Below are 25,828 nucleotides of genomic sequence, written 5' to 3' on the forward strand. Positions count from 1 at the left end.
GAAATTTAAATAACTTATTTTATTTTGATCACAATGCTAAAAGCTGAAAATCAACAGCAAGGGCAGACTACAGAGCATCCATACTTGTGGGAATTCAGCAACATACCACTAATAACACACAGTCAGTGAAGAAATCAAGAAGACAACAAAAGATTGGTAAAATCAAAGCAAACGAAGACAGAACATACTAATACCAATGAGACATAACAAAAGCCATTTCTTTTTGGGGGGCGGTTGGTTTTTCAAGACAGGGTTTCTCTGTGTAGCCCTGGTGGGCCTGGAATTCACTCTGTAGACTAAGACGGCTTCGGGCTCATAGAGATCTGCCTGCCTCTGTCTCCCGAGTGTTGGGATTAAAGGTATGTGCCACCACTGCCCAGCTAACAAAAGCATTTGTAAGAGTAAAGTTGTTGCTAAACATGCCCGTATTAAAAACAACAGAGGATCTCAAATAAATAACAGTACACCCTAAGTCTTGAAGGAATAAGAACAAACCAAACCCAAAAGTAGTGGTTGGAAAGAAGTAACTTAATGAAATAGGACGACTCAGTGACGCTGAGATGGCTCTCTGCGAGGATGAACAAGAGATGGGGCGCAGCATGCCCACAGCACTGAGCTTGGTCCCTAGCAGCGCATAAAGCAGGTATGGTGGAACACACCTGTACCCTCAGCATTTAGGAAATAGATAGGAGATGCAGAAAGGAAAGGTCACCTTCAGATACACAGCTAATTTGAGACTAGCCTGGGGTATATAGGTCCCTGTCCAAAGAAAAGAAAAAATGAAGGAAGGAGGGAACAAAGAAAGAAAGAAAGGAAAGGAGAGAGAGGAGAAAAGAGAGGAAAGAGGAGAGGAGAGAAGGGAGAGGAAAGCAGGACAGAAAGAGAGCGGAGACAGAGAGGAACAGGATCAAAACACTCAGCAAAAATCAAAAGCAGGGGAAGCAGTTCGAGATGCAGACACAGACGAGGAGTCCCTGAGGAGCCCTCGGGCTGCTCAGAAAGTAACACCAGCAATTAAAGATGGGATCCCATGGAGTCACAGAGCTTTGCAACAGAGCACTCAAATCAAAACTTAGAGAAATTCTGCGTTAGCATTTTTAAGTGTTTGTTTGCCACCAGCGTTTAATCTTCTTGCCCAAGTAGAGAAGGGAAAAATGCCTATGGCGGACATTTCTTCCGAAGCCCTTTGCTCTTTAATATCTAACAGAAGCAAGGCCTGGCTCACAGCCACTGCTGTCAGTCTGCACTGGAAGCCTAGATGTTGCCCCACTGTAAGATAAGATCTCTAAGCCTTAACTGACACGGCAAGAAGGCAGACATCTTTTAAATCCCTATGAAGTCCAACAAAATGGCTTCTTAATCTGAAGAAACCAAAGACGTATCCTTTTCCAGAGGGCAAAGCCTACACTTTAGAATAACGATCCACTTTAAGCCCTTTACCGAGTGCTTTATTAAGGCCACCCTTAGACATGCTGGACCATTCGAGGAGCTTGTACATCCATTTCATGACTGGAGTCTCACTGCTTCACTGTGATACTGACGTTGCTTTTGTGATGCTCAACACTGAGAACAAGTTCCTCCCCCGCTTGCACTTGGATGGGATTATCCAGAACCACCGCAGCTTGCTTCCAGTGGGAGGCTTCGCCTGAGGTGTCCAGCCTGACATCATCATCAAGGCACAAATGAAACCAAAACGGAACAGCAGTTACTCGTCCAGACCTACAAGCACGGACCTGCAGAAAGTGAATTTTGAACATTTCATCGAGGAAAGTAAGTCTTCTCTTTTGAATCAATTTGAACACAGGAACTAGAAATACATTTAACCATGCATTCAAATTTAGTAACTAGTTGTAGACTCTAATGTTTATCTAACCTATTTTTGTATGTTGTCTAGAAATTCAGATTTAAATCCTCAAAGGAAATGACAGACCGTGTAAGTATAGTGCCCGTCATTTCAGCTCCATGTTTTGCATGGGAAGAGTGACCCCCCTGTAGCTGTCCTTACTTTTACTTCTCTCCTGGAAGTGTTCAAATATGGAGTCATCAGGTCTAATCTAAGGAGCTCCACTGGCTGGCTTAAAGGGGTACATGGCAACGAAGATAAATCCAAACACACACGAATAGGCACCTGAAAAAAGAGGGAACATTCGCTTTTATTGTTTTCACAGTGAGGGTTCCCTCTGTACTCGACTTATAATTAGCTCCTTATGACAAAACTTTTTATCGTTTACTTTATGCATCAACCTAAGGCATGAAGCTTCATGGCCAGGTTTTCAGGAGGAATGAATGAGCTAACTTTGCTGTGGTCGTGACCAGGTTTTCAGGAGGAATGAACTAGCTCGTGCACTGGGTTCTTACCTACAGGCCTTTCTCTTGGATGAAAACACATCAACTTTTAAGTGGCCGAACAATTCCAAAACCATTTGTACCTAGAATGTGTGAGCTAGCAAGCAGACAGTCTAACAGTAAGTACTACTGTGCTTCATCAGAGGCACCAAACTCAGCCGGACACGGTGGCACACACTCTCATTTAAAATAAAACGACAGGGCTGCTTAGAAGATGCTCTCCTTCTGGGTTCAATCTTCATGGTGAGACTGGACACAGACAGGGCCAGCTTTCCTAGGTATTCACTCCCTCTTCCTCACTGTGCCATCTGCTCCTGTTTACGCTGGTAACTGAGAACCCTCCATTGCCACTTCTCAATGCCTGGGACAGGAATCCTCTTACAGACAGATCTACAGATCTACTCACACCTTACAGACTGTTCCCACTTTTGTTTCTCAGCCAAACCTCCTGGCCTGGCCTGTCACCATCAATCTAGAGCTCATAGCCTTTCAAGTTCTCTGAACTCAGGTCTCAAGCCATTTTCTGCACACCCCTACCGTTCCGTCTGCCTGTGGTTTTAAATGCTGTCTACATGATACTGACTGCCCAATTCACATGCTCAGCCTAGAGCTTCGAGCCTTATCCAGCTGCTCAACAACCCCTCCTGACACCTACACAGCACAGCTGAGCACACCAACAAATGATAAGTGTCCTTCCTGGTCCTCTCTTACATTCTACATCCAATCTATAAAACTCCGCCTTATAAACCTGACTGTAGAGCGGGGATGCTGGAGTTGAAGGTCTTGCCCCTTTCTGCCACGGCACAGCTGGTTGACTAAGAAGTCTATAGTCCCTGTGGAGGCCCTGAGCCTGAAGACGAGCAAGGAGAGGTGCTGGACAGGGACTCTTTGGACTCAGAAGATGAGAAGATGGCTGGTGAAGGGCCTTCTCCCGTTTAATCTTGCACTCGAAAGCAGAGACGATGGACATTCGGCTTTTTCTTTCTTTTTTTTTTTTTTTCCAGAGCTGAGGACCGAACCCAGGGCCTTGCGCACCACTGAGCTAAATCCCCAACCCCATACGGCTTTTTCAAGGAGCTGACAATAACTGATGTGCCCATGGGCTCCCACCATTTTTGTTGTTGTTGCTGTTCCTTGGTGACCTGAATCAGTCTACCAACCCCCCTCGTAGTCAGAGACTACAGGTTCCTACTCATAGCAGGCCAATCGGTGCTGCCCACTGCCATCTCTGTTAAGAGCATTAATTTCCGCAAACTTCGCTGTTGGGCTCACACAGTTTTAAGTGGTCTTCTCATTGGCTATAAAAGTGTTTTGCATGGATGTGTATTCTCTCTTGGGACCTCCCTGCCTGGCTGTCTATGTCAATGGCCAGAGTTAACCTAATGTCCGGGTTGGCTGCCAACCTGCTGAAGGCTGACCACGCTGGCCATGCTCCTACTCCCTGTCCATAGAGAGACCCTGCTCCCATCATGCACCCTTGGTTTATACTGGGATACCTGTTTCACACAGAGATGGCAACAACGTACATGGAGACAGCAATTCTGGTTCAAGCCTCCTGTGAGGGAGATATTCCTGACCCAATCAAAGGTGGCATGCTGCATACATGGGGCAGTAGGCCTGTCGTTTAAGGAAGCATGACTCACTCTCCCTGGAGGGAGTGTAGCATAGGGAAGGATTTCAGGCTGCCTGTTTACTTGACTTGCAGCACCCATGGGGGCTCAGGCTTCCTTCTAGCCATGCCTGCACTGGGGTTAACTGGTACTGGGAAAGGCACCGTAGTCTGACTGCCTGGACCTGCAGCCATAGCTCCATGAAGTTCTGCATGTGCATACTCTGGCACACATGTACACACAAGTTACACAAGTATAAACATGGAGATCAGAGGTAGATAGTGGGTGTCTTCTTCAATTGCTCTTAGAGGTAGAAATTTTCTGCCATGGTGGACTGTGTTCCTCAAACTTTAAGATTCCTTTTTCAGGTATTTTGTTGTAGCAACTAGTAACTAATACATACACCTAACTTGGGAATGTCTCTAATTCTAGACCTGGGAAGATGGAAACAGGGGGATCAGGAGGTCAAGGTTCTCCCTGGCTACATACTGAAGCCCTCTGGGCTACATCAGACCCTATCTCCAAACAAACAGTTTGTGTAGTAGGTGTTCAATAAACACTTGTTAAATGATTTTTAATGAACTATATTCTTTTAACAACTTCTGCTTTTGTTTCATTGGTTCACACACTTATCAAGTAGTTTACCATTGTAAGAGAGGAGACAATACCTAAGGCAAAGAATAAAAAGACTATAAAATATAAAACTGCCAAGAAAGGTTACGGGGTCTCTTTAGATAAGCAGCCATCAACTAAAGTGAGAGCACGGCATTAAGGGTCATCTGTAGGGTGTTACATAGAAACACAGAGGGTGGGGCTTAGCCAGGACAGGATCACCCAAGAACAACGGGGGACGGAGGGTAATCCTTCAATTATATGAAAACAGACAGACTATAAGGCTCTACGCTGTTAAGGACAGAGTGGCCATGAAACAGGCAGTACAGTGAAAGGGCAGCATGGCCCGGGGAGACTCTGCTCACACTGAAGAACTGCCGGAGCCAGGACCAAGTGGGAATGAAAGAGCAAGACAGGCAGGGGATGGAGAGACACCCAGCAGCCAAGAGTGCTCGCTGCTCTGCCAGAGGCCTGGGCTCAGTTCCCAGCACCCATGCAGGGTCACAACCACCTGCCACTCTAGCTCCACACCTGATATCCTCTTCTAGACTCTGTGAGCAACGCACACACAAAACACACATGCATAAACCAAACTAAGTCATTCTCTTAAAAGTTACACTAGAAGCCGGGCAGTGGTGGCGCACGCCTTTAATCCCAGCACTCAGGAGGCAGAGGCAGGCGGATCGCTGTGAGTTCGAGGCCAGCCTGGTCTACAAAGCGAGTCTAGGACAGCCAAGGATACACAGAGACACCCTGTCTCGAAAAACAAAACAAAACAAAAAAAATTACACTGGAAAGATAGCTGGTGGCCTTTTGGAAACATGAACAGACACAGCTTAAGCATCTCAATCTTGTGATAAATATGCTCTCTTTATTAAGTCTTCACAAGAGAGATATTCAGCTAACTAAAACCCTGGTTAGCCAACCGCCTCCAAAAGCAGTTAATCAATTTATTCCTCAGTTGGCTCTGTCACAGAACTCCTACCAGCATCCTAAGAGCTTACTAATTATACCTTCAGGCATCATTTCAACTGCTACTCAGTATCCCGCTTTTCAGAATTCTGCTTTGGCTTGTATGGTCGTATCCGCTCCACCCCATCTTCAGCCACACGTGGCTTCCCTGGCACTCTGTCTAAACACACGTTAAACTCACGCACGGGTGTGCTCGTCGTTCCTAGCACCTGGGACATTTCCACTCTCTCTCTAAATCCTAACTCCTTGTTTCTTAACCTGAAACCCGCCTCCCTGTCTTGAGCTCCACATGTCCCTGCTGCCTACAGACAGACGGCCTAGACCTGGGCTTCAGCTGCCCAGGCCAATCCTTAGTCACCTGAGGTCTCACTACAGAACCGCAAGCTTAGGACACAGGCTTCTGGGGGCTTCTTTGTTACACAAGTACAGCCCTTTCTCAAAGTCTAAGAGCTCCGGTTTTATTTTCAATCTGGAACAGGGATTCAGAGGAAAGTCTATAAACTTTAGTCTGCATTCGTGACAAAGTCCTTGGTTATTCTAACCCTCAGGTTGATTTTCATCTGTGATGTGGTCCTTTACTCCAGGAGACCGGCTGCCTTTCTAACCCAGCTAAAACCAATCACTAAGTAAAACCTCAAGGACGGAGGGAGACAGCGACATCTTGGCTGACCAGCTCTCTGACACTTACCTGAAACTGGTTAATAAAAGGTGCTATGTTTAACCCAAGAGTGTGTTCTGTTCCTTGGACAGCACTCTCTTCTACCAGTGTCTGGGACTCCAGCAGCATCCCAAACATCAGCACGTACTGGGGGAAGATCTTGCCTCCAGACTGCAGTAAACACCTGAAGAAGGGCAAATGTCTTTAAAAGCCTTTTAATTCCCTGTTTTATAGCTATAAATAAGCAAGCATCATGAATTAGTGAAGTGTAAATGATATGTAGTCATTATTGGCTAATAGCTCAAATTTTAAATCACAAGAAATAGTTGCCTAAGAAGTCAAATTTGGACTGTTAACTCAGGAGCCAGACTAAGGTAAATTTTTAGTTATAGGCTGCAATCATTAACAGTGAACCCTCCCTACATGAAGATCCAAATATTCCAAAATCCAGTACTTTTTGAACAGTTATACAATACATGGAAAATTCTATATATGACTTCATGAATAGGTTTCCATAAAAATATGAATGCACTAAAAATCCTGTACAGCTACTTTAAGACTGTGTAAGATGCATATGAAATAGTAATAAACCTCATGTGTAGACAAGCTTCCTCCACCAGTGATCATCATGTGTAAGGAGCTGCAACACTGATGGTCCTAAGCAGTTCAGGCAAGGTGAAAGTTGGACGGCTAACAGGATAGACTTACACCATCACCACTATGAATGGTTTAGTATATGAGGGTGCAAAGCATTTGGTCAGTTCTCTGAACTATTCTGTAACTTCTCTGGAAGTCTGAAATGATTCACTATGAAGGATTAAACCTTCCAAATGCAAATATATACGCAAACTGAAATATTCTAGGAAGCAAAGCAAGACAAAGGTTAACAAAACCCTTTCTCGTGCAACTGCACATTCATCTTCATTCTCCCCTGAGTCCCACAAAATGGTATTAACAACTCTGCATATGGTTATTAGAAAGTATCTTAAGTAGGCTGTACCTAGAAAGAGAATTATGAGCAGAAATTAAGTGCCTGGTGGGACGCTGGCATTCCATGCATGTGGGTACCAGGTGTTCCTGTACCAAGAATTCGGAGGCTTAAGTTAAGGGCACTAAAACTACCATGGGTATTGTTTTTCATACCTGAGCCATAAAAGGAAGCAGAAATTGTTATATAACGTTTATTCTCCTAGTTATAATTGTTGTCTCAGGCTTACTGCCTCTGTCTGCTAACCACGGCCTAGAGCTGGAAGCGTCTCACCTCCACACAATCCTATCTAGGTCTAGAATGTTTTCATCCTCTGAGACTTAGTGCTGAATAAGCTCACCCTTTCTAGTTCTTTCTGAACTCTGGCTGGCTGGCTCAACTCAGCTGTTCTGGCTCAAACTCCTCTCACAGCTGACTGATTCAACCTAGCTTCTCTGTTTCTCACTGAATTGCTCTGCTTGGCCTCAAACTAACTCTAGCAATCTTTTTCTAATCTTCTGGCTTCTTCTCATTCTCTGGCTCATTCTGTCTTCACCTGTGTCTTCAACCTCTCTCTGTAAAACTCCCCCGGTAAAAACCACCACTGAATTCCACAAACTGAACTGCCACAAACTCCACTGCACTGCTTCTCAATTGACTGACGCAACCGAACAACCTGAACAGCACTGACTAGAACTCAGATCTGCATGCCTCTCTCTCTTGAGTTCTGGGATTAAAGGTGCGTTCCACCATGCCTGGACCTAAGTTTTTCTCTAGCCAAAACTTGCTCTATACCAGGCTGGCCTTGAACTCAGAGATCTGCTTGCCTCTGTCTCCAGGGATTAAAGGCGTGTCTTTATTCCAGCCAGATCACACAGACCTACAAAGTCTTTGGATGTGATCTCTTGCCAGAGCAGTCATGTTTACAATTTAAATCGCTCTACAAGAAACAGAAGAGTAAGGTTTCTAAGACCAAGTGAAACCATTCCTTATCTGTCACATTTTCAAACATCAAACCTTGTTCTTACTGAGTTTTTTGGAATATCTTTTAATTAAACTTCCAGAGCAGGGACTACAGAAAGGTGGGCAATGTACCATCTCGAGCATCTCTCACAGTAAATTTTATACCCAAGTTAAAGACATAAGGATCTACTTTTTAAAAACTGCAGACTAGCCATCTGACCAGTCTGTACATATCTGAAAGATTATATGCGTGTTTAAATTTTTCCTATGTAACTTCCCTAAACAGATTGTTAAGACTTAGGGGCCGTGAAGACAAGTGAGTGGATAAAGTCCTTGCAGTCCAAATGGAGGTGCAGAGCTTAGTGTGCAGCACACAGGTACAGCAGCAGCCTGCCTGCAGAGCTGGCACTCACGGAGGGGCAGGGGCGCAGCGCTCAAGCCAAGCTCAAGAGCTAGATTAACCAGATGAGCACACTTTGTGTTTATCTACAGAGCCTTCACAGCAGAGGAAGGTGCAAATGAGGAAGACACTCAGCACGTGCTATTAGAAACAGAATAGCAAGGACGAGTGATGGAAGCACCCATTCCCAGGTGGAACCACGTACACAGGGCTGACTCCAGGCTTAATCGTTGAGTAGAGAGGACGTAGCCTGGTTCAGGGTCATGACTTACCCTTACACTGTGTACACTGACACCCTTACAGAGTGTAGTCTGGCACTCTACATCTAGGAGGCATCTGGGACCTGCTGGCCCTATGCTCATCCTACACTCTTCTGGACAACTTGTTTGAGTTCGAGGGAGAGTCTGTAGTCACCCTCAGTTACTCACCTCTTAAAGAGGCATGGCTCTCAACAAAGCCCTTCCTATTAGCTTGTGAGCTATTATGAAATTGCCCTTGTTAATTTACTTGTTAAATTTCTGCCAATTTGCCTTTTTTTTTTTTTTAATTTTCCAAATTTGGAAGGTCAAAAAAAGTTCTAAGAATGGTAACAATGCACTCTGGGCTGGAGAGATGGCTCAGAGGTTAAGAGCACTGGCTCTTCTTCCAAAGATCCTGAGTTCAATTCCCAGCAACCACATGGTGGCTCACAACCATCTATAATGAGATCTGGTGCCCTCTTCTGGCCTGCAGGCACACAAGCAGGCAGAATACTGTATAATACATAAATTAATTAATTAAAAAAAAAAAACAAACAGTGCACTCTAACTTGGGTTTTGACTGTTATGAAACGGGCCATTTAGCAGGCACTGACATCATACTAGGTTTCTCTTTGTAGTGTGTGGATAGCAGAGCAGCTCACCACCGCCGAACTTGACTTTTACCTTAAGAAGCGCTTTCCCTTATTTATTAAAACTTCTCACACCAAACTGGAAAGAGGATTTCTCCCAAACACAGCCAACTAATTAGTTCTCCAAATCAGCAGAGTACCTTATGATTCCAGTCACTTCTAACACGATGTACCCATGTCACACAGTTAAAGACTTCAGTGCCGTGTGAGTGGCCCACTTCAGATGCCGCCACTAAAGCCCAGGTGTCTGGAACAGTGCAACCGTCACTAATACACATGCGGTATTCGCACAACTCCCTCTCTGAGGGAAGTTTCTGATAATCTGCTAAGGTGGCTCACAGAACTAAGGAAAACACATTACCTCTATGTACTGGCTCACTACAAAGGCCAGCACGCAGAAATGGGATGCTGGAGACAGAGCTCAGCTGTTAGGAACATTTGCTGCTCTTGCAGAGGACCCGAATTCAATTCCCAGCACCCACATGGTGGTTCACAACCATCTGTAACTCCAGCTCCAGGGGACCCCATGTCCTCTTCTGATCTCTCCAAGCATTAGGCATGCATGTGGTCCACATACAAACCCAAGACATTTAAAATACATAAATCGGGGGCTAGAGAGATGGCTCAGCGGTTAAGAGCACTGACTGCTCTTCCAAAGGACATGAGTTCAATTCCCAGCAACCACATGGTGGCTCACAACCATCTATAATGTGATCTGGTGCGAATTGTATACATAATAAATAAATAAACCTTTAAAATAAATAAATAAATAAATAAATAAATAAATAAAATAAAATACATAAATCTAAAAAAAATTTTTAAAGACAAACTCACTCACTCAGAAACGGCCAAACAGAAGACACATAGGGCGATCATGACTTATACTAACATTGTGTTTGATCTGTATCTTGGCTTTCTGCTGTTTTGTTGGTTTTAGCACAAAACTCTTAAAAGAGGAGGCTTCTCAGAGTCAAGGAAATGCTAAGAATATCTTCTGTATATCAAGGCCATTCCAGGGGCTAGGGACTACCAGAGGCTCAGGTTTGTTCTCCAGAAAGAAGAAGTGACTAGGGGGTTGGGCCTTTGTCCTCTTCCCCTGCCTGGTCTCAACGCCAGGTTAAATTATCACTAACACCCAGTGCTGCCCATACAGAATGAAGCCATGCCACTCCAAAGGGACAGAGTTGAGGGCTCCTGTGCAGCTCAGCGTGTCCGGGCAGACACCGACACTCTGCACACTCCCACGCAGCACTCCTTCGGCTCCTCGTCGGCACCCTCTATAGGTTCATCTACGCCAGGCACTTTCCTAGGTCCTGTGAGCTGCTATACAAACCCAACCAAATCTGAAGGGGTTTTACAAACTGAAGGGAACCTTCAACTTGTACTGGTGGTTTAGAAGTAGAGACGACACCCTACACTGTGCACCTGACTTTTGACGTCCGTGACGCCCTCTAGGTTCGGCCTGTACCTTGCAGAACCACACTGAATTTAAGAACTGGCTGCTGTGTGGGGTAAATCCCTGTAGAGCTGTCACCAGGAATACTGTGGCAAACGGTGGATCAGAGGAAGAAACAGCTCTTTCTGAGAGGACACTCAGAGCTCCTTGCAGTCTTGAGGCACGTTACTCTCCCACGGTTTGACGTGCTCGCCCGCTCTGGAAAGCTTGTGAACTTCTCATTCACAGCTTTTGTGAAGATTCATTTACTTATTGGTGATTAACTGAGTTTTAGTAGAGGAAAGGTCTAAGTTGTCAACCAGGCTATCCTGGCAACCTCCAGCCTCTACCCCAAACCTGCCTAGATGCCATCATCAGAATAAACTCTGCTGTCAGGTACGGTTAGATAGTAAGATATCAGCTCACCCCTATTGTGCACAAAAATTAAAAACAAAACAGCAACAACAACAAACCCTGGTGAAGTTTATGTTTTTTGTTTTACCTGGATATTGCCGCTTTTTCCATTATTTCCTGCTGAATGAGTCCAGACGGCTCAATGACATCTAATATAATTATGCTCCACAATTTGTCTGATTTGGGCCTTTGCAACACAGCAGCTTCATCCTCTATGTGTCTCAGCCAAAACTCAAGTGTGTCCTTAGGGAAGTGATTGGCTTCAGATATGAGGTCCAAAGTGAGACAATGCTGGTCTTTCTCCACAGAACTGTAGGGCTTAACCTGACCGAGTGTTCCAGCAAGGATGGGCAAAAGAGAGAAGCCTTCAGACACGTCCAACACGTAGAAGGGGTCAGAGGTGCTCGGCACACTGTCACTCTGTCCACTCCCAGAGTTCATCTCAATATCCTGACAGTGAGTATCCACGGGCTGGCACGGCTGCTCTGGAGCCAGTGAAGACAACACCTTCCTCATCGCCGTCTTGAAGCCCTCGTGATATGGGATGTTGTTAAGCAAAGCAATCTCTGTGGGCTCTAACACACAGGCCTGCTCCAGAGCGTCTGGTCTACTGGTCTGAAGGTTAGCCACAGGGCGCTGCAGAGCTCCGCCTCATTTCCTAGAGAGAACAGGTCTTTACTCTTGGTAAAACTCTTCATAACTTCCATTTCATGCTCCAGACGCAAGATGCTGATACTCTGGATTCTTAGGTAACAATCTTGACAAGATGCTTCCATTGTCACACTGTCCCCAGGCTTTATCCAGTAGTCTTTATTAGTAGAAAAGGACTGAGAGAAAAAGAAAAAAATATATATGTATATATAACTGATTGTCTTAGTCAAAAGCAAGCTGGGGAGGAAAGGGTTTATTTGGTTTACACTTTCACATCATAGTCCATCATTAAAGGAAGTGAGGGCAGGAACCTGAAGCAGGAGCTATGGACGGGTGCTGCTTACTGGCTGGCTCCTCCTGGCTTCCTCAAGCAACCTTGGAGACTGGGTTTCCTTGTGTAGGCCTGGCTATCCTGAACTAGCTCTGTAGACCCGCCTGTCTCTGCCTCCCAACCGTGCACCACCACCAGCCAGCTTAACTACTTTCTTGCAGAACCCAGAACCACCAGCCCAAGGGATGGCACCACCCACAGTAGGCTGGGCCCTCCCCCATCAATTACTAATTATGAAAATGCTCTACGGGCTGGCCCACAGCCCCATCTTATGGAGGCAGTTTCTAATTAAGAAGTTTCCTTTCAGATGACTTTAGCTTCTGTCAAGCTGACACAAAACTAGCCGGCACAACTGATCCCTAGTCAATTTAAGCTGAGTCCCGGTCCACTCCACAGCTGCTGCTGGTCTTGGCAGTTATTCCCACGGTACTGGCATCTCCAGAACGCTGAGGTCTCTTGCTGCAACTGGGCTGCACTGCTGATTCTCCTTCCTCTACCCCGCAAGTGTTGGAATTACAGACATACCACAAAACTTCATGTTGACTTTGTTTTTATTACAATCAGTAGATATGCTGCCAAACTAAGGAAGATGTGGGGATAAAAAGAGCCTTTGTCTAGATGCAAAGGCAGATGAAATTCAGGGAGCAAGCCTCATTGTAGCTTAAACAGACACTCTTTTCTCTGAAGGTAATTTCCAAAAGAACAAAAGCACAACACAATAGTATCTAATATTCCTTAAGCATATGGAAACCTGCTTGTTTAGGGACATCACAGGTTCAGGGAAGCGTATGCCCTGCAGCAAGGACTATACTGTGCTCCTCTCCAGAGTCCCTGTGTGTAATTGTCATATTCCTATTGGTTCTAGGACCAGATAAAAATACAATCTATACCTAAGTGTGGTGGTACATGGCTGTACTACCAAACAGTGGGAAGCTGAGGCAGGCAGATCGCTTGAGGCCACAAAGTTTGCTTCATAACCCTAACTGAGCTCAGTCCCTAGAAACCAAGTAAAGAAAATAAGGGATAGTTGTCCCCCGACCACACGCATGCCACGGGATGTACGTTCCTCCAAGAAACATCTCACACATCACACAAGACAGGCACACACAAAGGAAATAGATGTCTGTGTAGTCCCTGATCTGATCTGCCGAGGCCTGTACGCTGACCTGAAGCTCTGGCCCTGTTGTGACTGACTCTGCTGGCCTTGCTGTAAGGTCTCAGAGCTCTTACTGGGCCATGCCTGAGAACAGGCTGATGCAGTGTACCCTTACAGTCTTGTAGGAATGAGAAGATACACAGGGAAAAAAGCTTCGCTCTCAGCAAGCCACGTTTGAAAATCTTTGTTCATCATTTTTGTTTTCTTATACTGATTTAATGTCTCTGAAGCGTTCTCAGGGAGACCATTTTAAATGCACACAGTGGCAGCAAGCAAGCGCATCTACCCACTGCGCCATCTCTCCAGCCCTGCTACACACGTTCTTATGACCTGGGCTCTACAGCGTCATCAGGGTCCCTATGGCTAAGTACTCATGCATTTAATACTTTTCTAACCCCTTTTTAAAAAAAGCAGCAGTGCTCACTTCAGAAGGAGTTGTACTAAAATTAGAACAATAGGGCTGGAGAGATGGCTCAGCGGTTATGAGCACTGACTGTTCTTCCAGAGGTCCTGAGTTCAATTCCCAGCAACCACATGGTGGCTCACAACCATCTGTAATGTGATCTGATGTGCACAGTATACATAATAAATAAACAAAAAATACTTTAAAAAAATAAAATAAAATAAAATTAGAACAATAGTGAGAGGATTAGCATTGCTTCTGAGCAAGTGAAGTGTTTCATTTTTACATTGTTTAAAAAGATTTATTTATTTATTTAATGTATATGAGTGTCTATGTGTATGCATGTTTACTCGATGCCAGAAGAGGGCATCAGATGCCAGTATAGAGGGTTGAGCCACCATGTGGTTGCTGAGAATTGAATTCAAGATCTTTGGAAGAGCAGCCAGTGCTCTTAACCACTGAGGTATCTCTCTAGCCCATCATTTTTACTTTTTTTTAAAAGCAGCATTTCTTTTGTCTACTGATAACTAATAATTGAAACTATCAAATGAGTAATGAGAGTTGTAACTGAGAAGCATGGAGTAATTTAATTCACTATGTAACCTTGGTTGGCCCCCAAACTGCTTTCAGAGTGCTGGGATTAAAGGTATGTGACACTGTAGGCAGTTTTTGTTTCTAATAAATACTTTAATGTACACTTGTGACAATTCATACACACAAACACCACATCTTTATCATATGTGTACTCTCAATCTCACCCCCAGGAACTTTTAAGTCCTCTCTCTCACTTTCCAGAGGAATGATTTTATCTCTCTTATTATTTTTTGAGACTGGGTCTCAATATGTAGGCCTGGTCTGTCTAGCTTTTGCTATATAAACCAGGCTGTCTTTGAATTCCCAGAGATTAGCCTACCTCCTGATGCCTTGACAGTGCTGTGCTTAGCTGCACGCAACACCACAGCTGGCTTTAATCTCTCTTCCAAACTATACGTTCGCTATTTAAATTTACTTTTGAACAAAGAAAATTGTAATTCTGAAATATTTAAGTAATACCTCTTTTGCTAAAAACTTCATCTCCAAAGTAATTGCTTTTTCTTTTTGGCCACTAACATTTACTTGATAAAAGCAACTAACTTTGATTTGGTGTTGAAGTTTGATTTAAATGTTTTAGAGATTTATTTATTTATGCATTTTTAAATGTACCGATGTTTTGTCGGCATACGTTTGCACTTTAGGAGATGCCATTGGACCCCTGGGGCTATGGGTATAGCGGTGCTGAGCTGCAGTGTGTGCAGAGAATTGAGCCTGGTCCTCTGGAAGAGCAGATGTTTCCTGAGGAGACAACGCTCACCTGCAAGGGCCTGCACTGGGTAAACAGCCTGCTCCCAGCACGTCTCCTCAGCGGGGCCTGTGCACAGACTATGCTCGTCATCAAGCTGGAGAACAAACCAAACCACAATGGCATCCAGCACGCCTTCCTTAACAGCGGGGACAGCAAGAGGCTGCGGCTTTCTAGTTGCAAGACTTTTCAACTCCTGAAAAGAAATGTAAAAAGGATGAGAAAACCGAGGTTAGGAAACTAGTAAGGAGCCAAAACAATTTAAATAATAAAAAAGAATGAGAAGGCTTTATACACTGACTGTGCAGCCCGCTCGGTGTCACACAGCTCCTCTCTGCAGCTCACAGTCCTTTCCTGCACAGCTGGGGAATCACAGAATACCATGTGTACTAAACAGACAGGAGACACATCCACACGCTACTGATAAGAAAAAACCACCAGTGACACAGTGGTAGATGACAAATGCATGCAGCAAAGCAACATCGTTGTTTTATTCTGGAAACTACACATGTGTACATGCATGCTTACAGAAAGAAAAGCAAGCCCGGAATGACACACTTAAAACAAGAGATGCAGGGGAAGGAGGCAACGTTTTAAAAGGTGACACTGGGGCGTCTTCTGTCTGTTCTGTAACTCCTTAAAAGTGTTAAACAGGTAGACATTATTTTTTTAAACTAAAAGCTTTTATACGGTGTATGTGGATTAAGGAAAATTTCAAATGAAAACTATTAAAATAAAAACCAGCTGTGATAAAGTACTTAACAGCCGCACTCCCATTACTCCTGGAACACTTTGTCTACCCGGCATCCACAAAAAAGTGAACTTAAAACAGCTACAGACCACGCCAAGAGAAGGCCAGTGAAAGGCGAAGCATCTGACGCTAAGAGCGCACGCATCACCTTCCTTCTGCCATCACAGGGAGTGCTCACAACAGCACACAGGACAGCATTCACTCCCAACAAACCCAGGGAGCTTTCCCCTGATATGGAAAAAGAATACTTTCAAAGAAATTCTAACTTGCTGCTTATCATTCTTCATAAGTAGAGCCTCATGTACATTAAAAAAGAAAGCCAGGCATGGTGGTGCACACCTTTAACCCCAGCACTCGGGAGGCAGAGGCAGGTGGATTTTGGAGTTGGAGGCCAGCCTGGTCTACAGAGCGAGTTCAAAGATACACAGAGAAACTCTTACCGGTGAGTATTGGGGGGTGGGGGGAGAGACGGGATGGGGTGGTTAAAATTAAACTTCTTGTTTTTACCTGAAGACTGTTGAAATCAACTTTTATAATCTGGAAGCAGTCTGTCAAAGGCAGATATCCTCCAGGAATCCGACTCATCTTTTCAGTGGTGTATGGTTCAACTGTTTCTTCAGTATCTACCAAAGAATAGGCTGGGCTCTGAAATTTCACATTTGTTGGCAAATGGATACCAGCAATGTCCTTAGCACCCACCCTAGTAAGAGTTCAAAGAAAAGGTAAGGTATAACACAGATTTTGTAAATTATCAAATATCATCTAATACTCAAGAAAATATAAACATAAAGATGAAATAAAATCCCATGGCCATAGATTTCTTAATTATATCCATAATCACATGAAGAAAAAAATTAAAATAAGTCTATATTCAAATTAACAAGTTTGAGCCAGGTGCAGTGGCACATGACTGTTATCCCAGCACTCAGGGAGGCAGAGGCAGGCAGATCTCTGAGTTCAGGGCCAGCCTGGTCTCTAAAGCAAATACAGTACAGCCAAGGCTACCCAAAGAAACCCTGTCTCAAAAAAAAAAAAAAAAAAAATTAACAACTCTGTGGTTAAGCATGCTTGCTGTTGTTGCAGAGGCCTTGAGTTCAGTTGTTCCAACACATGTCAGCCATCTCACAACCACATACAACTCCAGCTACAGGGGATGCAACACCCTCCTAGGGACTCCACAGATACCACATACACATGGCACACATTTACACAAACACACATGCAGAAATAAACATTTGAAAAGTACACAAAGAGGGCTGGAGAGATGGCTCAGAGGTTAAGAGCACTCACTGCCTGCTCTTCCAAAGGTCCTGAGTTCAATTCCCAGCAACCACATGGTGGCTCCCAGCCATCTATAGTAAGATCTGGTGCCCTCTTCTGGCATGCAGGCAGAACATGGTATACTTAATAAATAAATAAATCTTTTTAAAAAAAAAGATATACAAGGAAAATATTTAGAACATGTAGTCAACAAATGATTCATATTCAAAATGTACTTTTGGATTCCAGCAAGTTAACAGAAGACAAACAAGACAGAGAAGACACCTAGCTGCTTCGCCACAGGGATAGCCAAGTAAAATATGAATGTGAGCGATCATAAAGCAGTGAGGTGAAAACAGGACAGTCAACAGCAAGGGTTGGAGAGAATCCTGTCCCACACGACTGTATTTATTGGTATTCTTTAACCAATTAAAATACCACAGAGACATTTATATACGTAGAGCTGAGAGCCAACCAGTGCGGTCTCATTCACCAACTAGGCACCTGAGGCCCATGTGTCTGGCGGGTAGCCTGAGCCTACCCTGCGCCTACCAGCATCTAAACACTTTTACTATCACCCGGTCACATGAAACAAAAAGATAAATGAACAATTCACAGCAAAGACAAGAAGTAGGTATTTACCGGTGGTTAGTTCATTTTATTTTTTTCTTTTATTCATCAATACTTGCAACACTATTTTTATGTTGTCTCTATACAGGAAGGAGAGTTCTCTGAATGATTTAAAATTGCATCTGCCCAATCACTGCATTAATGAAGTTAACAAGAAAAACAATACTAAGTTGGGCGTGGTGGCGCACGCCTTTAATCCCAGCACTCCAGAGGTAGAGACAGGCAGATCACTGTGAGTTTGAGGCCAGCCTGGTCTACAAAGCAAGTCCAGGAGAGCCAAGGTTAACACAGAGAAACCCTGTCTCAAAAAACAAAAAGAAAAACAAACAACAACAACAACAAAAAACAATACTAAAATTTATCTTCACATTGGAAATCCTTTTTTTTTTTTTTAATTTATTTATTATGTACAGAGTGTTCTGGACACCAGAAGAGGGGCATCACATCTCATTACAGGTGGTCATGAGCCACCATGTGGTTACTGGGAATTGCACTCAGGACCTTTGGAAGAGCAGCCAGTGCTCTTAATCTCCGAGCCCTCTCTCCAGCCCCACATTGGAAATCCTTACTTGAACTTCAATTAAAATCAATCTGAACTTAAATTTTTTCTGCACAACTTCTCACACAAGTTGTATGAAAATAAAGCTGGCTTTGGGGCCGGGCGTGGTGGCGCACGCCTTTAATCCCAGCACTCGGGAGGCAGAGGCAGGCGGATCGCTGTGAGTTCGAGGCCAGCCTGGTCTACAAAGTGAGTCCAGGACAGCCAAGGCTACACAGAGAGACTCTGTCTCGAAAAACCAAAAAAAAGAAAATAAAGCTGGCTTTGATCCTAGAGTTCTACTTAAAATAAATAAGACTAAGCATTACAAGCATGCACTAAGCTGTGAAATAGTGTTCTTATTTTGGGGGTCTCGGGGTGGGAGGGATTTTCGAGACAGAGTTTTTCTGTGTAGCCCTGGCTGTCCTGGAACCTGCTCTGTAAACCATGCCTCAAACGCAAGAGATCTGGCTGCCTCTGCCCCGCCTCCCCACCCAGTGTGTCACCACCGCCTGGCTTAGTGTCTCTCTAACCACTTACTTACCTGTGATGTCTTCGTATCTCTGCACACTCTACTGCCATCCCAAATATAACAGCACTTGCTGGTATAACTTTCCCATACTTTCCACAATTTCCATTTTCTCCTTTGGTCTGAAAATATAATAAAGTCACATCACTACATGTACAAATAAGTATGTGCATAAGTGTGTTTATATACAGGCTAAAAAGTTTTTCCTTTAAAAAGTATTTTCACTGGTATGTGTGCGTCTGTGTGTGTGTGTGTGTGTGTGTGTGTGTGTGTGTCTAGGACAACCAAGGCTACACAGAGAAACCCTGTCATGAAAAACAAAAAACACGAACCAACCAAATAAATATAAATGTAATTTAATGTTTAGAATACAAGCACAAAAAGAAAAGAAAGGAGTATAAAGCTAGTTCAATTTAAAATATGATTTAATAAAAAACAAAAAGCAAAACAAAAAGGAAAGTACTGAAGAGATGGATCAGAGGTTAAGAGGACTGGCTACTCTTGCAAAGGACCCAGGTTCGACTCCCAGCACCCACAAGCAGCTCATAACCCTCTCTAACTCCAGTCCCACAGGGTGAGATGCCTTCTTCCGACTTCCACAAGCCCTGCACACATGTGAGTCTCACACACACATCCCCAACAGGCAACCACACACATGCATGCAGGCAAAACTCTCAAATACATAAAACAAAAGTAAAGATAATTAAATGTTTTTTGTTGTTGTTGTTATTTTGTTTTGTTTTGTTTTTTTAGTTTTATTTTATGTGCATTGGTATGTAGGTATCAGATCCCCTGGAGCTGGAGTTAGAGACAGCTGTGAGCTGCCATGTGTGTGCTAGGGATTGAACTCAGGTCCTTTGGAAGAGCAGACAGTGCTCTTAACCACTGAGCCATCTCTCCAGCCCCCAAAATAATTAAATCTTTAAAAACAGAAAGAAAATAAAACCAGGCATGAAATGTAGCTCCGCAGTAGTGCACTGGCCATGTGTAAGGCACCAAGGTCATCTCTAGAACTGGAAAAAAGTCAACTTGAAAAATAAACGACTCTTCTATGTCCCATACATATCATCTTCTGTAATCACTGGATTTTACCACAGTGCATTAACACATACAGTAAATTAACTACAATATACACACGGCTACAGGAGAGCTCAGTGTGCTGTCTAGGAGCCTGAGTTCAGTGAGTACCTGAAAACTCCACTGAACTAACATTACTACCCTTTTCCTAGAGATTTGCCAAAATTCCACGCATTGACTGCTGGGAGATTCAAAGCACATCCCTCTTCTACAACTATAGTCAAGAATTTAGTCAGCACTTCCACACATAAGCTCATCCAGAGTCCCTCCTTCCTGTAGTGGTGCATGCAGTGCTGCCAAGTGCTTTCCCTTGTGAACTGGACTGGTGTGTGCAGTGCACATCGTGTTACACTGCTGTCAAGTGCTTTCTCTTATCTTTCGCACCTTGCACACACTCTCGGGACTCAGTGAGCCCCTTGGAATAATGACTACATGCTCGAGTTTAAGTGCTTGCAGGCTGCTTACCTTTGGCTGAAGAAGTAAATTCTCCCACGCATGAATTAAACTCTCCACAATTCCTTCTCCAAATACACCTGCATCGACAGTTTCTGTTACAACTAGGGACACTCTATAGAATGATGTTTTAAGGATACATGTAAGTAAACTGACATACTGTTTATACAAACTGTCAAAGCTCAGACAAAAGGGCAAATATGTTATAGAAAACCTCTACCTAAAATGTTCTAATACATTTCAGTATCTTTCCCGCCTCTCTTGATCATGAACTCTTTTTCCTTGCTCTGGGCAGAGAAGGGTTACTTTCCCAGGCTCTGTTCACTGCCTAAGTCCTTAAGGGTAAGTCGTGCCCACATTAAACACTGAGCATCTAACTCTCACTCTATAAAATGTTTCTCTCCCAGCCTGGAATGGTGGTTTCTATCTCTAGACCCAGAACCTGGGACCTGAAAGCACACTGACCAGGCAGAAGTTAAAAGTCATCTTTGACTACATAGTGGGTTTGAAGCATGAACCCCTGCATTAAAAAGCAAAAACCAGGGACTGGAGAGATGGCTCAGTAGTTAGAGCACTGGCTGCTCTTCCAAAGGACCCGGGCTCATATCCCAGCACCCACATACCAGCTCACAACTGTCTGTAACTCCAGCTCTAGGGGATCTGACACCCTCACATATATGCACATATGCAAGCAGGCAGAGCACCAATGTACATAACATTTTTTAATTTTTAAAAGTTTCTTCTTTAAAAAAAAAAAAAAAAAAAAAGCAGAACCCAACCAGGGAAGGAATACAGCCACAGATTCTCCACCATCAATGATCCTTATTTCTTTTTGTTGTTTTGTTCATTGTTTTCCAGACAGGGCCTCTCTGGTAGTCCTGGATCTAGCCACCACCCGGCATGAACTTCCTTTTCAGGTGTCTTTAAGAACAAATTGTTTGTTTTGTGTATGAATATGTGTGTGCACTATTTGTGTGCGTACAGGCGTGCCACAGTGCACATGTGGGTGTCAGACACTACTCTCCCTCTACCTTGTGGTTGCAGGGACTGAACTCAGGTCATCAGGCTTGGCAAATGTCTTTACCCACTGGCCACGCTGCCAGGCCAGTTTTAAATCTGACCAGAACCTTCCCTCTCAAAAGTTCTCTTAGTACCTTCTGTGACACTGCACGTACCCGCGTCTCTCTCTTACCACTTGTCAGGTCTTTGCAAACACCTCCTCCAGAGCACTGCTTTCATTCATTCATCCTGCCTAGACAACTCAAAGACACTCCCTTTGCTCCTTCTCTGAATTCTTTTCACTTTCACTGTCAGCACCGTTCACTTTGTAGTCTAAAGATAGACCAAAATTTCATAAATATTCCTTATGCCCCTCTCCAGACTTGTAAGTATCTGAAGGGTAGGATGACTTGCGTGTCCTCCATAGTGCCCTGACCCAATTATATCTATGCACAGAAAACATTCAGCATTTATGGCCACACGCCCTTAGAATATTTCAAATTGTCTAGTCTCACAACTTAGTCCAGAAATCTGCTTATGGTCAAAGTGAATGAATAATAGTCTAAGTAGAAACACTTATTTCAGCTTGCTTCAAGAGCAGTCTATGAGAAAATTACAAATTAAAGTAACCTCTGAGCCGGGCGTGGTGGTGCACGCCTTTAATCCCAGCACTCGGGAGGCAGAGGCAGATGGACTGCTGTGAGTTCGAGGCCAGCCTGGTCTACAAAGCGAGTCCAGGACAGCCAAGGCTACACAGAAAGACCCTGTCTTGAAAAACCAAAAAAATAAAAAGTAACCTCTAATTCGTGCTACTCCAAATCATATGCTGAAGCCCTAACCCTAACAGCACTGTATTTGGAGACAGAGCTCTTAGGAGGCCGTTAGTTCAATAAGGTCACCAACATGAAGTCCTAATCCAACAGAGGCAAAGTCACATGAGGACAAAAAGAGCAGGTAGCCAACTGCAGCCAGGAGAATGCCTGCCTGAAAATGATGTGCCTGTAGTTTAAATTCTGTGACCTTTAATATTTTGTTATTATAACATGTAAACTAAGGCAACTTTGTTTTTTTATAAAATGAGTACACACCTGCATAAGGATCTGATAAACCTCCTCACCAACAAAGACCACTGAAGGGTAAATACCATGCACTCATTATTAAAACTGGAAGATCTAAAAATCAGAGTTCAAATAATAACAGAACACCAAAAAAGTTCTTCACGTATGAACTACACTTAAGTGAGACAGAAGACAGACGGCATCGGCAGCTATACAAGTATTACATTAGGAAAGGGAAAGTGGGGTTGGAGAGATGGCTCAGAGGTTAAGAGCATTGTCTGCTCTTCCAAAGGTCCTGAGTTCAATTCCCAGCAACCACATGGTGGCCCACAGCCATCTATAATGAGATCTGGTGCCTACTTCTGGTGTGCAGGCATACATTTGGGCAGAATACTGTATACATAATAAATAAATCTTTAATTTTAAAAAGGGGAAAGTGCTTGAAAAGATAGGCAGACACTTTCTAAATGCCTTCTTGTTCTGAGAACCCACTGCTCTCCTGCCCACAGTGAGACTGCAGATACAAACATGGCTTCTATAAAGGTGCTTTCATTGTTTTCAGGACACAGGACAAAGCACTCTGTCAACTGGCACTTCCAAATGTTCATTTTAATCAAGGACACCAATGAAAACATGATGTCTGCTGAGGGTGAATGGCTCACATTGTAAGCACAGTTATTTAACACTGTTGACCTACAGGAAGTCAGTCTACTTTTATGGACAAGACGTCTGAGTTTAGCCAGGTGTGTTGGCGCATACCTTTAGTCCCACCCAGTACTTGGGAGGCAGAGGCAAGAGGATCTCTGAGTTCCTGGCCAGCCTGGTCTACAGAATGAGCTCTGGAACAGCCAGGGCTACACAGAGAACCCTATCTCACAGTGACATGCTAAAGAACGGTTTGTTACTATCAATTTTTCTTGAGTTCTTTATTACTGTTTAAAAAGCACATGTGACTATAAAGACCTGCATTTTTCTTAAGCTAGGTGATAGCCACATCTCCACAAAACAAGGATATTGTTAGTGCTGTTGTTAACACAAGAAGCTGGAAAGGTATATTAATGGTTTTGGTGAATTATAAACATACCTTTCAGGAATGTGTTTTGGAATTTCTATATCGAGTGACTTCATGTGTAGGAGCTTTATCCCAGTCTCCATCTTGTTTGCAGCCACTACATCACACGCAAGTTCATACATGGTCTTGGATAATTCACAGGCATATACTGAGTGTGCACCAGCTTTTTTAGCAAACATGCTGTAAAAGAAGAAAAATCCATTATATCTTTTTCCAATTTTAATAAAATTATGATGCTTCAAACATTTTTCCATTCTTTAATATAACCATCATTTGTTCTGCATTAAAAAAGCTTGAGGCTAGCGAGTTGGCTCAATGGGTAAGCATTTGCTATGCAAGTCTGACGCTCACAGTCCAATCCCTGCAGCCCACAGTGGGAGGAGAAAACTGATTCCTGAAAACTAGTTAACTTCTGACTTCGCATACTGTGGTGAGCAAGCAGGCTTGCAGGTGATATATGTACACGCACACACAGAGTAATAATAATAATCTAATTAAAAGGTAAGATAAGGCCAAGTATGGTGGTTATGTGCCTTTAATCCCACCACTTGGGAGGCAGAAGCATATCTTGGGAGAATATCTCTGTGATACCCAGGCCAGCCTAGTCTATACAGCAAGCTCCAAGGACTACACTGAGAAACTCTGTCTCAAAATAATAATAATAACAATAGCAATAAATAAAAAGAATGAACTAATATACTTGTTTAAAAACAAATCATTTGCCAGGCGTGGTGGTGCACGCCTTTAATGTCAGCACTATAGGAGGCAGAGGCAGGCAGATCTCTGTGAGTTCAAGGCCAGCCTGGTCTACATAGTGAGTCCAGGACAGCCAAGGCTACACAGAGAAACCCTGTCTCGAAAAACCAAAACCAAAACAAAACAAATCACTTGCCAAGCATGGTGGAGCACACCTTTAATCCCAGCACTGGGGAGGCAGAGGCAGGTGGATCGCTGTGAGTTCGTTCAAAGGCAGCCTGATCTACAAAGTGAGTCCAGGACAGCCAAGGTTATATGGAGAAACCTTGTCTTGAAAAAAACAAAACAAAATCTAAAATTTATTATGCAGAATTTCAGTAATCCCAAGTTGCTCTTAGTTTTCTTGAATTTTTTTTTTTTTGGTTTGAACTTTTGATTAGTAAAATCATAGAAAAAAAGTATAAAATTAACAGTTCTATCAATAACACTAACAATATCATGAGAAACAACTACTATTTTTACAAACCAATGTTAGAATTTGTTTGTTTGTTTGTTTTTCCAGACAGGGTCTCTCTGTGTAGCCTTGGCTGGCCTCAAACTCACAGCGATCCACCTGCCTCTGCCTCCCGAGTGCTGGGATTAAAGGCGTGCGCCACCATGCCCAGCTCAATGTCAGAATTTTGGTATCTAACAAACCTGTTTAATTCATGTAAATATAATAAAAGTAATAATTACAACAAACCTCAGTATTCCAGTTCCTGTGCCAATATCCAAAACACTTGTGGACCCCGAGCCCACCGCCTTCTGGATCGCTGCATTGTAAATCCTATTCCTCCTGGTGTCGTTAAGCATGACGAAGTGCCAACGTTCCACCAACCAGTTTGCAACGCGATAAAAGTTCTCCTTGGCGTCACTGAAATCAGGGTTTAGCTTCACCGCTCTATGAAAATACCCAGCTGCCTCATCTCGAAAGCCCATTCTAGATGAGGAAGAGACAGAGTACGTTCACCTCCGTGTGACCAACGGCGGCGGCGCCCCTGTTGGTGCACTAACCCAGCCTGAGCATCCTCACCGCTGCCCCCGAGCCCACAGCAGTCCACCTCCTCTGCAGGTCATGAGCACGGCACTCTCCTGACTTCTTTTCTGAGTTTCTGCCTGTGCATCTCAGATGTCTTAGGGCACCCCTAGGTGGAGTGGAGGCGTCCAAGGCATTGACTTGTACTGAGCTGAATATGAGCAGATTAAAAAAATAAGACAAAGAAGAAATACTACAAGTCATCTGAGCGCTGCTTCTCAGAAGTGATGAAGAACTGCCTGTCACGGTTTAAGAGTTAATCGTAGGCTGACTGCACTGCCCACAACCAGAGTGCATCTCACACACCACCAGACTCAGCAGCTTCCAAACTGGTCTGGACTTTGCTCAGCCTACTTACCCACTCCCTGACCAGAGACATAGATTTCTACAAATATCAAGTTCCATACACAGCTGTTGTCATAAACCAGCAATTTACGGGCCACACAGTCAATACAGCAGAACAAATGGAATTCTTCTCCCTCTCACTTTAGGCACCATCCATTCTAAAGAAACTTAATCAGACGATTCATTCTGAACGTGGTTA

General features: G+C 43.8%; 1 pseudogene across 1 annotated transcript; it reads right to left on the minus strand.

Annotated features, from left to right (window-relative positions):
• LOC311582546 (protein arginine N-methyltransferase 9-like) lies at positions 1-25,450 on the minus strand (annotated as a pseudogene). The gene is made up of 11 exons (XR_014783560.1): positions 25,282-25,450; positions 24,952-25,188; positions 23,526-23,693; positions 20,397-20,499; positions 18,870-18,976; positions 16,405-16,597; positions 15,159-15,342; positions 11,355-12,074; positions 6,229-6,382; positions 2,006-2,128; positions 1-1,733 (listed from the first exon to the last, which is right to left on the minus strand). The product of XR_014783560.1 is annotated as a protein arginine N-methyltransferase 9-like (transcript).
• Positions 25,451-25,828: the final 378 nt, after the last annotated feature.

This window comes from Acomys minous, assembly GCF_964271855.1.
Source record: "Acomys minous genome assembly, chromosome: 14".
NCBI classification, from domain to species: domain Eukaryota; kingdom Metazoa; phylum Chordata; class Mammalia; order Rodentia; family Muridae; genus Acomys; species Acomys minous.